Source organism: Balearica regulorum, chromosome 2, assembly GCF_011004875.1.
Source record: "Balearica regulorum gibbericeps isolate bBalReg1 chromosome 2, bBalReg1.pri, whole genome shotgun sequence".
In the NCBI taxonomy this organism is placed as follows: domain Eukaryota; kingdom Metazoa; phylum Chordata; class Aves; order Gruiformes; family Gruidae; genus Balearica; species Balearica regulorum.
In genome coordinates, this window is record NC_046185.1 from 105,489,535 (window position 1) to 105,503,185 (window position 13,651).

The 13,651-nt window shown below is 39.3% G+C and overlaps 2 long non-coding RNA genes across 2 annotated transcripts in view; one reads left to right on the forward strand and one right to left on the reverse strand.

The window, feature by feature from the left end:
* LOC142600489 (uncharacterized) overlaps window positions 1-13,651 on the forward strand; it is a 33,009-nt gene that overhangs the window by 14,765 nt on the left and 4,593 nt on the right. The gene's annotated exons all lie outside the window — the stretch shown is intronic.
* Window positions 10,531-13,651, reverse strand: part of LOC142600488 (uncharacterized) — a 71,230-nt gene continuing 68,109 nt past the window's right edge. Inside the window, exon 4 of the long non-coding RNA XR_012833993.1 lies at window positions 10,531-12,090. This is a non-coding gene — a long non-coding RNA (uncharacterized LOC142600488). The remainder of the gene's footprint in view (window positions 12,091-13,651) is intronic.

A 13,651-nucleotide genomic window follows, 5' to 3' on the forward strand; every position in this document is an offset into this window, starting at 1 on the left:
GTCACTTGAATTGACACTCATAACAAGTATAAACAAACTAGCATTAAATCTGTAATCTGAACAACTAAGAGGCATGCTGTGTTCAGTGTCTTTTGGTTTGCAAATTATTACATGAAATACTTTCATACCATTGTATTTTACCTTATGGTGTTTCTGGTGTTTATTAGAATAATGAATAAAGATCAGGCAGAATTGGACCTTTGTGAGGAAATCTCCAAATATCCTTAAATGTTACAGCAAGGAGTGGTGGTTACTCAGCAAATGATGCTCTTTTCTTTCAGTTGGTATCCAGTCAGTGTCATGGCAGGACACTTAGGGTTTTTTTTCTCAAACAAAACCAAGGTCGTGATTAAACCTGATCAGAAAATGGAAAGTATGTTCTGAAAAAAAAATTTTAAAAAATCGGATTCTTTTGTGTACTGCTGGCAACTGAAAACTTTCCACTCATCACCAAAAAGAGACCAATTTATGAGTCTCATGCAGCTAGTAAATTAAGTACGTGATTTCCTTGGGATACTGCACACTTGAGATACTGCAGCATTTCAGTGTATAAATTTACATTCTGAGTGTATTTTTCCAATTTCTGATGATAGTCTCATTGGCTTACAGAGCATAATGTTAAGAACAGTGTGTCTGTAGTGTTTTCTAATTTCCCTACAGAACCTTTAATTATATATATTTGGATTAAACTTTTGAAGTAAAATAGTACTCAACTCAGAAGTGTTACATATGTGTACAGTACAGACTTAAAATTTGAAAACAAATGGAATTTAAATAACAGGAGTTTGGCCTGTAGAAACCAGTGTTTAGCCAACATTACATTGGAATTTTATAGTGCAGGAGATAGGTACTAACATATTTAGATAGGTACTAACATACCTGTGTTGGGTTTGCGTGGCAAGGTTTTGGTAGCGGGGAGGGGGCTACAGGGGTGGCTTCTGTGAGAAGCTGCTAGAAGCTTCCCCTGTGTCTGACAGAGCCAATGCCAGCCGGCTCCAAGATGGACCCGCCGCTGGCCAAGGCCAAGCCAATCAGCACCTCTGTGATAACATATTTAAGAAAGAGAAAAAACAGTTAGAGAGTGCTTTTGCAGCCAGAGAGAGGAGTGAGAAGATGTAAGAACATCTGCAGACACCAAGGTCAGTGCAGAAGGAGGGGGAAGAGATGCTCCAGGCACCAGAGCAGAGATCCCCCTGCAGCCTGTGGTGAAGACCATGGTGAAGCAGGCTGTCCCCCTGCAGCCCATGGAGGGAGGATGAGGGGGTGTAGAGATTCCACCTGCAGCCCGTGGAGGACCCCACACTGGAGCAGGTGGAGGCACCTGAAGGAGGCTGTGACCCCGTGGGAAGCCCGTGCTGGAGCAAGCTCCTGGCTGGACCCGTGGATCCGTGGAGAGAGGAGCCCACGCTGGAGCAGGTTTGCTGGCAGGACTTGTGACCCCTTCGGGGACCCACGCTGGAGCAGTTTGCTCCTGAAGGTCTGCACCCCGTGGAGGAGACTCACGTTGGAGAAGGTCGTGAAGGACTGTCTCCCGTGAGAAGGGACTCCACGCTGGAGCAGGGGAACGATGAGAGGAGTCCTCCCCCTGAGGATGAAGAAGCGGCAGAAACACCATGTGATGAACTGACCGTAACCCCCATTCCCCGCCCCGCCTGTGCCGCTGAGGGGGGCGGAGGTTGAAGCTGGGAGTGAAGTTGAGCCTGGGAAGATGGGAGGGGTGGGGGGAGGTGTTTTAAGATTTGGGTTTATTTCTCATTCCTCTACTCTGTTTTGCTTAGTAATAAATAAGATGAATTCCCTCTCTAAGTTCAGTCTGTTTTGCTCGTGATGATAATTAGAGAATGATCTCTCCCTGTCCTTATCTCGACCCGTAAGTTTTTTTTTCGTTGTACTTTTCTCCCCTGTCTAGTGAATGAGGGGAGTGATAGAGTGGCTCTGGTGGGCACCTGGCCCTCAGTCAGGGTCAACCCACCACAATATTTAAGATATCTCATTGATTATTTTTTTTTTTTGACCATTGGATGTTGGGCTTGTTGGGTCACTATTTTGAACTTCAGTACCAAACTTTTATTCCAGCCCTAGAGTAGGTGTCAAAAATTACCTCTGTGGAGCTTCCCCTCAGTGATCACCCAAGGTCCAAATGTACTCTTGACAAGTGAGCAACTCAGTGTTACTTTCGGAAAGAGAACCACCAAACTTACTTGCAGTTTTCTCAGTCCAATACTTTCTAGGTGTGTTATTTTTTGTATACAGATGTCTATTAAGTGTAACATACAGCCTTTAGTCTTTTCTCACACTAATTGCTTACATTTCTTGTTTAAAATAATGACAATTGAACTCTCAGTAAAAAGTAACATTTCTCTTCTAGACTGACTTTTTCAAAGGGTTTATGTGAAAACAGATTGTGAATCTCAAGTTTTACAGTGGGCGGAGCTGATCAGATGCTTTCTTGCTCCTGAAGGTAGCATGTCTTACAAGTTTTTTTCTCTTGCCCTGCTTTATTCTGTTCTGCCTTGTCCTAGGTCACATGCTACTGACTGTGCAGGTCTGGTGCTTGTCAAACTCCTGTGAACTGTTTTAACTTACTAGCAAGGCAGAAAACTGGCCTCTTTCTTGCTAAGCCAGATTTCTGTTACTTTACTCAGTTAAAGACACTCATGGAAAGGTCAAAAATCTGCCACAGACAGAAGACATGAGACATGCTGGAGACAGGAAAATGAGGGGGCTGTAGGCAGAAAGGAGCAGACACTCACTTTTTGGGAGCAGTGCACATCACTTTACATTATCTTATACTGAGGCATCTCAAAATTGGATTTTCAAGTCTAAACTGTCATCGTAGACTGTGAAGACAGACTTCTCCACATGATAATTCATCTTGTAAGATAGATATCTAAGATGAGTTGTAGGAATAACTTTTAAAATTTCTTCCTCTTCATGGTTTACAAGGAGATCTTGTAGGCTAATACAGTATTCACATTCTCTCTAAACTTAAGAGAGATTAATTTTATTTTCCTGGCTTTGAACAAGTTTTAGAGTAGGATTTGACATAATGTTTTCTTTCACAATGTATTTTAGGGGAGGCTAAGAGTGCACACATGTTCAGTTACAATGGTTTAGCTGGTGAGTGGTCACTGGCTATGATCTGGTACCTCAGCAGCTTGAGGTCACTAGTCCTTATCCCCAGCCTCTGATGATGGTATAGTCCGCATTTGCAGGAAGAGCAGTTTCTGAGGTCGGCTGCTGTAAATTTCATTATTGTTGACCCTGGGAACAAGTTTTGATAGGAATAGTATATGACACAGAACTGTGAGGTGAATTGAGAACTGGCTGAATGGCAGAGCTCAGAGGGTTGTGATAAGCAGCGCAATCTAGTTGGAGGCCTGTAACTAGCGGTGTGTCTGAAGGGTCAGTGCTTGGTCCAGTCTTACTCAAACATATTCATCAATGACCTGGACAAGGAAACAAAGTGTACCCTCAACAAGTTTGCTGATGATACAAAACTGGGAGGAGTGGCCAACACACCAGAAGGCTGTGCTGCCATTCAGCGAGCCCTGGACAGGCTGGGGAACTGGGTAAAGAGGAACCTAATGAACTTCAACAAGGGCAAGTGTAGGGTCCTGCACCTAGGGAGGAATAACCCCATGCACCAGTACATGTAAGGGGTTGACCTGCTGGGAAGCAGTTCTGGGGAGAAGGACCTGGGAATCTTGGTGGACAAGTTAACCATGAGCCAGCAATGTGACCTTGTGGCCAAGAAGGCCAGTGGTATCCTGGGGTACATTAAGAAAAGTGTGGCCGGCAGGTCGAGGGAGGTTATTCTCCCCCTCTAGTCCGCCCTGGGGAGGCCACATCTGGAGTTCTGTGTCCAGTGCTGGGCTCCCCAGTTCAGGAAAGACACGGAACTACTGGAGAGAGTCCAGGGGAGAACTATAAGGATGATTAGGGGACTGGAGCATCTCTTGTATGAGGAAAGGGTGAGAGAGCTGGGTCTGTTTAGCCTGGAGAAGTCGAGACTGAGAGGGGATCTGATCAATACTTACACATATCTGAAGGGCAGGTGTCAAGAGGATGGGGACAGACTCTTTTCAGTGGTGCCCTGTGACAGGACAATGAGCAAGGGGCAATGAGCACTAACTGGAACACAGGAAGTTCTGTCTGAATATGAGAAAAAACTTCTACACTTTGAGGTGACTGAGCACTGGCACAGGCTGCCCAGAGAGGTTGTGGAGTCTCCTTCTCTGGAGATACTCAAACCCTGCCTGGGTGTGATCCTGTGCAACCTGTTCTAGGTGATCCTGCTGTAGCAGAGGGGTTGGACTAGATGACCTCCAGAGGTCCCTTCCAACCCCTACCATTCTGTGATTCTGTAGTAAAAGACATCTGCAACAGATGCTGCTGTAAAGAGCTGTTACAGGTCAAGTGGAAGAGTAGAAATCGTAGGCAGCACAGTAGCAGTCAGCACAGCTGCATGGTGCAGAGTATGGGCATGAAACTTATTACAATTACTTGGTATCTTAGAAGCAAGCTTTAACAACAGTTCTGAAATGGAGTTGAGCAAAATTTGTTTTGTTTATACTTACTTACCTGTAATCTATCTATATCTAAGCTAATAGCCCCTGATAATATTCTTGTAACAGTTTTTATATGTGATAAGATACTGAGCATTTATTTCCAGGAAGAATATTGTACTCTGGATCCCTTTCTGTCAGTATAATGTAATTTCTGTATTGTAATAATATCTCCAATAGATGGCAGTAGCTGCTTATTGGCTGATAAATTAACACCATTCATAATACAGTATATAAAGCAGTAAAACCCAAATATGTTCATATAGAGGTACTTAACACATAACTGACACTTAATTATGTATGTTACAAGTGTCACCTGTTTTCCATATTTGAACATGAAATCCCTTCTGAATATTTTCCTTTTGCGTCTCTTGGTTTGCTCAGAATTACGTGATAGTGCAAAACTAATAAAACTATTACAGGGCTAATAAAGGTTAAGGATAAGTGTATCTCAGAGCATGCTTAGTTCTGAGGTCATTAGGGTTTTTCTACATTTGAAATCTCTTGTGGGTTACCTTGAGTTGGTTCATCTTACAATGTCTTACATTCAGATTAGAATGCTTTATTGTAAATCATCTGGCATTAAATTGTGCTTTTATGATTAGAATTTTACTTAAATAATATTACAAGTTTACTTGCATCAAAACCAGTATGGATGATTCTACATTGTGAAACATGCCGTGTTGCAAGACTGCCAAAATCTGCCGTTGTTTTTCTACCATGTTTTGCTGCTTCTAGTTCTTCCATGTTGCCTCTTCTGTCCTGGAGTCATGGTAGAGAGATGATTGTTGAGCTATTTAAACATTAATCTGAAGACTTTTACAGGATCATGCCTAATTCATTAGGAGTTCACAAACCAGAGCACTTCGTGCTTCATCTGCCATATATGATGTTGGCTGGGGTCACATACTGAGAAGCTTGGAGTGGAGACTTTTTTTTTCACTGAATGATCTGCATTATTTTAACTGATCTGCAGTTATATAAACAACCACCATTATGCAGATGAAGGAATACATGCAATGAATTCAGGTTTTACTAAATACCTCATAAGTAGATTTTGGATTAGGATTACCATGGTCTGCTATTTCTATGAAGTCTCATGGTATCTTGCGAACTAGGCTATGGCAGTCTCAGTAACACAAATACAAGAATGTCAGATACATTGGGTCTGATAAACCCTGACAGAGACATGGAGAACTAGAAGACCCTGAAAAACATGAAAAACACTGAAGAATGAACCTGAACAACAAGTAGAGGACAAAACCCGTGCGTGGGGCCAAATCCACTAAATAGAAATTGATACAATGGAATATAACTTCAGTGTAGATGGGTAGGGAAGTTTCAATAATTTAATGACATTAACTCATTTTTCCAGTCTTTGTTTCATGGATTAAGTGCCTTTCTTACCACCTTGCCTACACCCTGTTATTCACCTGTCACCACTTCCCTATTTCTGTAAGTACATACAAACAGAAACAGTGTCCCACTCTGTCCCCGATCATGGTGCTTCATCTCTTCACTTGTGCCTAGTTGACTCTTAATTCCCTGAAAAGGGAGATATGACTGCTTTAAAGAAAGATGTACAGAGAAAGACTCAGTAAATGGTATCTTGGAGAGAATGAAAGAGCACACATAACTCTCAGCTTTTCACTAATACACTGTCATTATGTGGCTTTACAATATTCACAGGAACAGCCAGCCACACATTAATTTCTCCTGGTTGGCAAAGCAACCAGCTTTTATTGTGATGCTTCATATGACACCTAGGGAGTAGCAATGCACATGAGGAAGCTGACTTTTTCTGCTTTTTGCCTTATAGCTCTAATACCATGAAAAAGACAGGGTAAGGAAGGGGAAAGGATAGAGAATGATGCTGCAAACAACTTTCTTGAAATATATAGCAAGGTAATCTTTTGAATGTACATAGTATTGTGAAAGCCTAGGCAAGATTTTTGTAAGAATACTATTAATTTTTTGGTACTGCTATGAGTTGAATGAAAGAGTTGACTTTTTTTCTCATTGTTTTGGGTCATGGATCCTCCTTTTATATCATCATCATCATAACGTAGTCAAAGATTCTGAAATAACATGGAAACTTGTTATAAGAACTGTATTACAATCTATGCATGAATGTACAGCAAAAATAACACTATATGTGATAACACTTATCAAATCTGATTAAACTGTGATACCAGTACAGTGAGCCAAGAAGACATGTAACATTCTTAAGACATGTCCTCTATGAAAAAATGTGTACTGATAAAAAGTTGAAATTAGTATTAATGTATGAGTAAAATACATCCCTCATTTTTTGGATTTGTATCATTCCACTGAGTCCTCCTTTCTGACTTACCAAGCTCGCTTTTCCCTAGTCCCTTGTGCAAGATTCTCTCTTGCTTTCCTGAGCTTCTGCAGAACACATCAAGCATCAATCAAAAGGAAATTATTTTTTTTAACCTCTGGAATCTCTGTCTTTCAGTCTTTTAGATGTGCCACTGTATTATATCTGGGTCTTTTTTATATATCTCATTAGTGTAGGTGAACTTTGCATACACAGACCAAACACTGACATGCCATGGAGAAACATTTTTCTGTGTTTAGGAATCTTAGGGTATAGAGTAAAAGAACGCAAACATTTGTACAATCAATAGCCGCCTTTGATTTAGAGACTGCCAGCTATGTAAAACCATTTGTAACAATCAATATAGATAAAAGATACAGCTTGGGTTGTTGTATGATTCTTGGATAGATTCATGTCTCTATTATGACAGCCCTAACGTTTAAGCTACTTCTATGCCAAATGAATTAGTAATCACCAGGATGGTAAAATAACCACTGTCATGCTTTTCTGTCTTGAGGTTGTTCTCTTGTATGGGAGGGAGTACCTGCAGCTACAGGACAGACTAATCAGGAAGTTCTAAGAAAGTGGTTTTGAGATCTGCAGTTCTGCAGCCATTTCGTGTCTGTCTTTTTGGCCCACTAGTGAGTAGTATTTGAGCCCAAAGCCACTGCCTTCCTTTGCAGGTGATCCCGATTCACAAGTTAATCTCCGCTTTGTGTATGTTGGCATCAACTACCTGTGTTCATCACAATTTGCTCCATACTGCCTGCCTTCACTTTGAAAAAGAAATAGGGTTATGAAACCAAGATGGTAATAAGACCAATAGAAGAGAAACTTTGCTAATGACAGAAGGGCTTCAAGGTTGAATGAAGTTGCAACATAAGTATGGTTGGTCAGGCCCACTGGGCAGTGGGAGTGTGCACAACTAACTTTGTTCCTTATATTCCAAAGATTGACTGTGAGATAAACATTACTTAGTGTGAATCAGAATTAAAAATCCTGCCTTAGTGCAGGAATGCTATAAATGCAACTATGCTGTAAAAATATTTCCTTACATAGTAATTTGAAGATTTAATTCTGGTTCTTTGCCCTTAAAAAAATCAATCTATGGCAGCTCTGAGTAGTTTTATGTTATAAAAAGATGGGTTATTTATGTCAATCTGTGTATCCAACTAGCCCCAAGGTGTGTAAACTTAATGAACAGACTCTAGCAGCAAAAATCTTTGCAAAGTTTTTCAGAGTTTTCCTCTAATATTTTTCCACATGAGGAAAAGACATACACATAACAGAGTGCTATGGGGTATAACCAACAAGTAATTATGGTCTATGAGTGATTGGAAGGCAGTCAAGGATACCATGCTGAGTCTATCTTCCCAATATTGTCTCTTGCTCCCTGCTATAGCATTTTTCAGTAGATTTGAAGCAATTAGTATTGATCATGTATGTGTAAATTGTGTCATTTACAGTCCACTGTCAACAAATTGCTACATAGTTATCTAAAAATAGAGTCAGGCACATTTGGGCCAGTGTGAAAAGTAGTTAAGATGGTATTGTTTCTCCTTCATTGATAGGAAGTCTGGAGGTGCTTATGGTTGGGACAGGAAACTGACAATTTCTATGCCAGAGCAGCTGTCTTGTTCCTATAGCCTTTGCAAATGGAACTGGAGCCTATCTAATCCCAATTTTTTCTTGACCACAGAGAATTCTCTTGGGATAGTTCATAGATCAACATTTGCTTTGGGGACTGTACCATTCAGCTTGAATGTAGATTCAGCAGGTATTATACAAGTGAAAACAGCTTGGCTGGCAACAGTTGCAGCCTCAGTGAAATGACAGGGGGGATGAAGGAACTTTTGCCTCAGTAAAACAAGGTCTTTCACTAATCAGCTAATATAACCGTGAGGGCGTGGTCTTTAGTCAGCAAAGAAACAAATGAGAAATCTTTTGGGGAAATGCTGATTCCTGAAAATAATAGATTTGGCATGTATGAGGACAAGTCACTAACTTGTATCCTTTCAGGAGTAAGGAAAATTCCTGCTTTTTTTTCACCAATAGAAAAAAAGTTTATTTTATTTGAAAGAAGAATTGTTGAAATAGTTTAGTAATTCAGTTAGTTTGTGAAATCAAAAAGCAGCCAACGACTACTGCTTGATCAACAAAGTAGTGCTTTTCTTTAATTGTATGTCTGACATATTCACAATGGTACCACACAGATTAGAAGTATATTAGAGGTTAAAGATTTAGTCTGTCTACATCTCTATGTGAATGTGAAATGTAAGATTTTGAATTTTGTTTAATTATAAGCAAGATAATTCCAAAAACTATACAAGCTTAACAAGACTGATCAAACGTGTTATCAAATTTTTTTCCTGAGAACTTTTGAGGTTTTGACCTTTATTTTTCCATCCTTTAACAAAAGGCAAAGCCTCTTGAGCATTTCTCTGCATAAAATGTCTACTTTTGAACCAGAAGTTCTTGATTTGGTACTCTCTAAGCAGAAGAGATCCAGCAGCCCAGACATCTCTCCTAGTAGAAACTTGGGATTCTAATGGAAACATTTCACCTACATTGGGACTTGATGAATTACAGCATTGGAAATTTGTCACTCAGCTGCAACTGGAAGGCATGAGGTTTGGGGTGGGGGGGAACTGGTAAGTTTGGTATAAGCCATCTTTTCTAAATAAGGTTCTTCCCTACTATGTTGTCTTCTCACAAAATCATGTATTGCAGGAAGTTCTCATTCCCATATACTACAAGGTGTCCTAAAATATACAAATTAGTTCCATTTTAACATGTTTGTTTGACTAGCTTAAAACATAATGCATTTAAAACTTTCTCATGAACTACATCTCATCATTGCTAAATTTGCACAGACTAGCTTCTGCTGATGTACAATCTTTTCTGAGGGTTTCAGTGCAAGCTGTGTGAATTGTTAGAGTGCAGTCTTGATTAAAATATTAAAATGGATATGTTCTTACATTCTAGAATCAGGAATATAATTTGCTGATGTCTAGTAAGACAATTGGTAACACATTCAGTGATTCAGATCCAGATAGTAAAACTCCCTGCTGCAGAGTTTAATACTTACAAAAAGAAAATACATAAATATCAGTAACAGGAAACTGCTCTTGTGGAAACACTGTTATATCCTCTGCAATAATTAAGAGGTAGGAAATACTTACGATTTAACTCACATGTGCACATACAGACACATCCCCTTGTATGAGAGTTTAAATGTCCCTAGAATTCTTGCAGTTTTGGCTCAATTTGATTCAGTTACAAGCTTTGAATACCCCACCTAACTTGCGGGAAATCCTTTCTCTGTGTTTACAGATTTTTTTTGTGTGTTTACTTCATGCAAACTGAGAACAATGGTGGCACTTTTTTTAATGCTTTTTATCTTTTGGAATTGTTAGAGGTCCCACAGTTCTGCAGTCACTAGGTCACTTAACAGATAGCTTAGCTTTTCCCAGTTGTGTGTACAGTAATAGAGTAACTCTGCTTTGATACTTAAAGTCTGGCATCTTTAAAGCTGTCGTCCTTTTAGAAAAGGTAAAACTAATTTCCTTTTCAGACACAGCTTTTCAGATTATATAACTTTACCAAAACACCCTAGCTACCTTTACCAAGGTGCATAGTAATGGCAGAGGGATGTGGTTTCAGTCCTTGCATCTGGTCACACAGTATCCTGTCACATCCTGTAACCTGCCATGTGTCCTACATTAAGTTAAATGACAGGGATGTGCGTCTGCATTGACAGCACATAACTGCCAGACCACAAACAGACCCCTATTATAGCCATCCCTCCTTAGGGCCTGTAGTTTCATAAGCAATGACTGGGACAGGGGGCAAAGCTGGTCTGGTCTCAGCTCAGTTTTTGAGGTAGTCAGTAAATTTAGGCAAACCACTTTATCTTGATTTTCAAATGATAATTAAGACTTCTTTCCACAGCACATTCAAAAATTCCATGTAAGATCTACGTAAGAGTATTGTTAAGCTTCTCATTTCGTAAAAACCTGAGCTCTAAGTATCCTCATCTGATCTGGCAATCACAAACACTCTTTATCCCAGGGACTTTGTAGTTTATGTTAGATAAAATATAGGCATAGGAAGAGACAGAAATATATCACTCGGACACCTAGATTTTTTTTCATTTTGATTTTTAATTGAATTGTAAATTAATATGTTAATTTGGCTACAAGTTGATGATGTGATGTGTATATATGATGAATGGGGAAATGTTTGTGTTCAGAACTTAACATTGATAAAAGAATGTTCACAAGTCATACCAATAACCTTGCAAGAAAGAATTTGTTCAATTTTTTAAAAAATTATTTATTGGAAGTAGTCATATGTGTAGTGCTAGAACGTAGCTCATGAAACAGAACTTTAAATTCTTTTTCATTCAGGTGTTGATGAGTAGTACTATGAAAATTGTCTAGGAAAATGAAAGATTATCTTAAAGACTTTCTAAACCATTAGTTCTCCACTAGAAGGTAACTCATGTACTTTCTAGCAAAATCCAAATAGCTGGACAGCTAATATGTAAGGGTGATCCATGTTTTTGCTTGTAGTTCATTTTAATTATGAGAGAAAAGCATCCTTCCGAGAGATATGTTATTTAAAATACAATACAATGTAATTAATATAATATACAGTTTTACTGCATAAAAATTAACTTGGTAAATGTTGCTGTTAGGTTTCTTAAACCTGATGTGCTACCTACTCAAGTTATGCCTTTGCTTGTGTAGTAGTGGCTGGGGAAACTTCTTCCTTTGTTGATGCTTTTTCCTTTAGACATGATATTATGTGGGTTTAAGTATGTCTTAACTGATTTTGAATCCAATCTGTTATTTCTGCCAGGTTTTTTTTCCTTGTTTGTAGCATTTCATAAGTGTGCTCGGTAGACCCAAAATCTAGGTCTTGTGTGATTTTCCACATATGTAGTCTGCTGGTGTTTCTGTTGTTTGTTCAATTCTTCATTACCAAGTCTGCAGCAATGCCAAACAGTAGTCATGTAATCCTTTGTCAACCTTGTGATTCCACATGGAAATATTCTGTTATCTGGTGGTTAAAACTCTACAGGTCACTTTACACATCTAACATGATGATATTGATGGCCAAACTGGATTTCCATAAAGCTGAAAGTCCACACTGTAGGTATTTGCAGGATAATGCCTTCTGAAAAGAAACAAAATAGGTGTTGGGGTTAGCTGACTGTTCTGTGCATACATCTTTAAATATCCTTAGTGTGAATACCTGCTAATACACAATATGTTTAATATGCAGTAAAAAGTATAACAGTATCTCAGTTTTCAACTTTCTGTGAGCTTTGCATGCTGCACATGATGCTTTTGCATCATGCAGCAGAAGGCTCTTTGTGCAACAGGGATTACCAAGATCTCTCTCTAGTCGCAGTCAGTGAAATATCCTTTGCTAGATATTTTATCAAAGGTTACAAGTGTCTTTCAGTGAGCATTGTGCCCCTTTTTCAGATTTTACTCAACAGTTCTGTCAGTTTTAGTGGTAGGGAGGCTGCTTTAAAATCAGTGTTCTGACTTGAGTTTCTCCTTTTGCTTCTCTGTTTATCAGTTTCTTGATTATAGTCTGTATTTCCATTCGACTGATGGTTCGTGTAGTTCAGCAAAATCAAGTAGTGTGCTGTTAGTGGACTGTGAGAATTCCTTTGAAATGCTGTGCCCATCCACTTACCTGCTTTATCTCAATTATGAGTAAGTTGATGCTGACTGAATAATTGGATATTCCCAACACATAAATGCAACCTGACCTCTCTCACATATGATAAGGCCCTGACTCCTTCAAGACTATTTTAAGTGTTTGAGCTATACTGCTTAAAACAGCAAGCAGAGATGAACTTGCAACATGATGCTTTCCATGGCATGCTTAATAAATGGCTTATTACTTCAGGTAGACTCACCCAGATAATGGTGCAATACAATGGAATCTTACTTTGACTGTACAGCATATCCTTCTGTCCAAAGCCTGAAACTTTGTATGTGTCTTCATCACAGAGTGCAGCTTTACATAGCAAAGTTGGAGCTAGTTCTGAGTAAGCTGGTAGATCTACAGAGGGCAGCTCAGTGCCATACAGAGATACTAGACTTGATTCCCAAAGCAATATAATTACATCAGCTCAGACTCCACTCTCAATAGCATATCCTTCTTCTCAGTAATTAGACAGCAACAGAGGTCTACACTGAGGTGGCCTCAATGATAGTTTTGAATTAGCATAAGTATCTTGATAAGTGTGCCCTGTGCTGCATAGAGGTATTCTATACTGCAATGTTGATATATTCTATCATCTTGTTTTGTTGAGCATATATAGCAGAGGGATATGGGATAAAAGGGTAAAATTTTCCTAACTAATCCAAGTCTGCTTGTAATTTTGACTTGAATTAAAATGTTTCCTGGAACATGTCTGAAAAGAAACATGCTGCTTCATTTCACTGCTGATAAATTAATAATTATTCTTTTTCCCAACAAACAACATTGAGTCAGCTTTCACAACCCTGAAAAGGGCAGAAACCACCTTAATTTTATTAAGGGTGCAACCTGCTATCTCCTCAGTGTTGAGCACAGGTCTGTTCTCTGCTCTTTGCCCTGAAAACAGTATGGTAGTTGTGCTATACTCATACTATATATAGCACTTAAGAGATATCAAGGGTTGACCTTGACCTCAAAGCCCTTACAGATACTTAAGCTTTAAGGAGTCACCTGATGG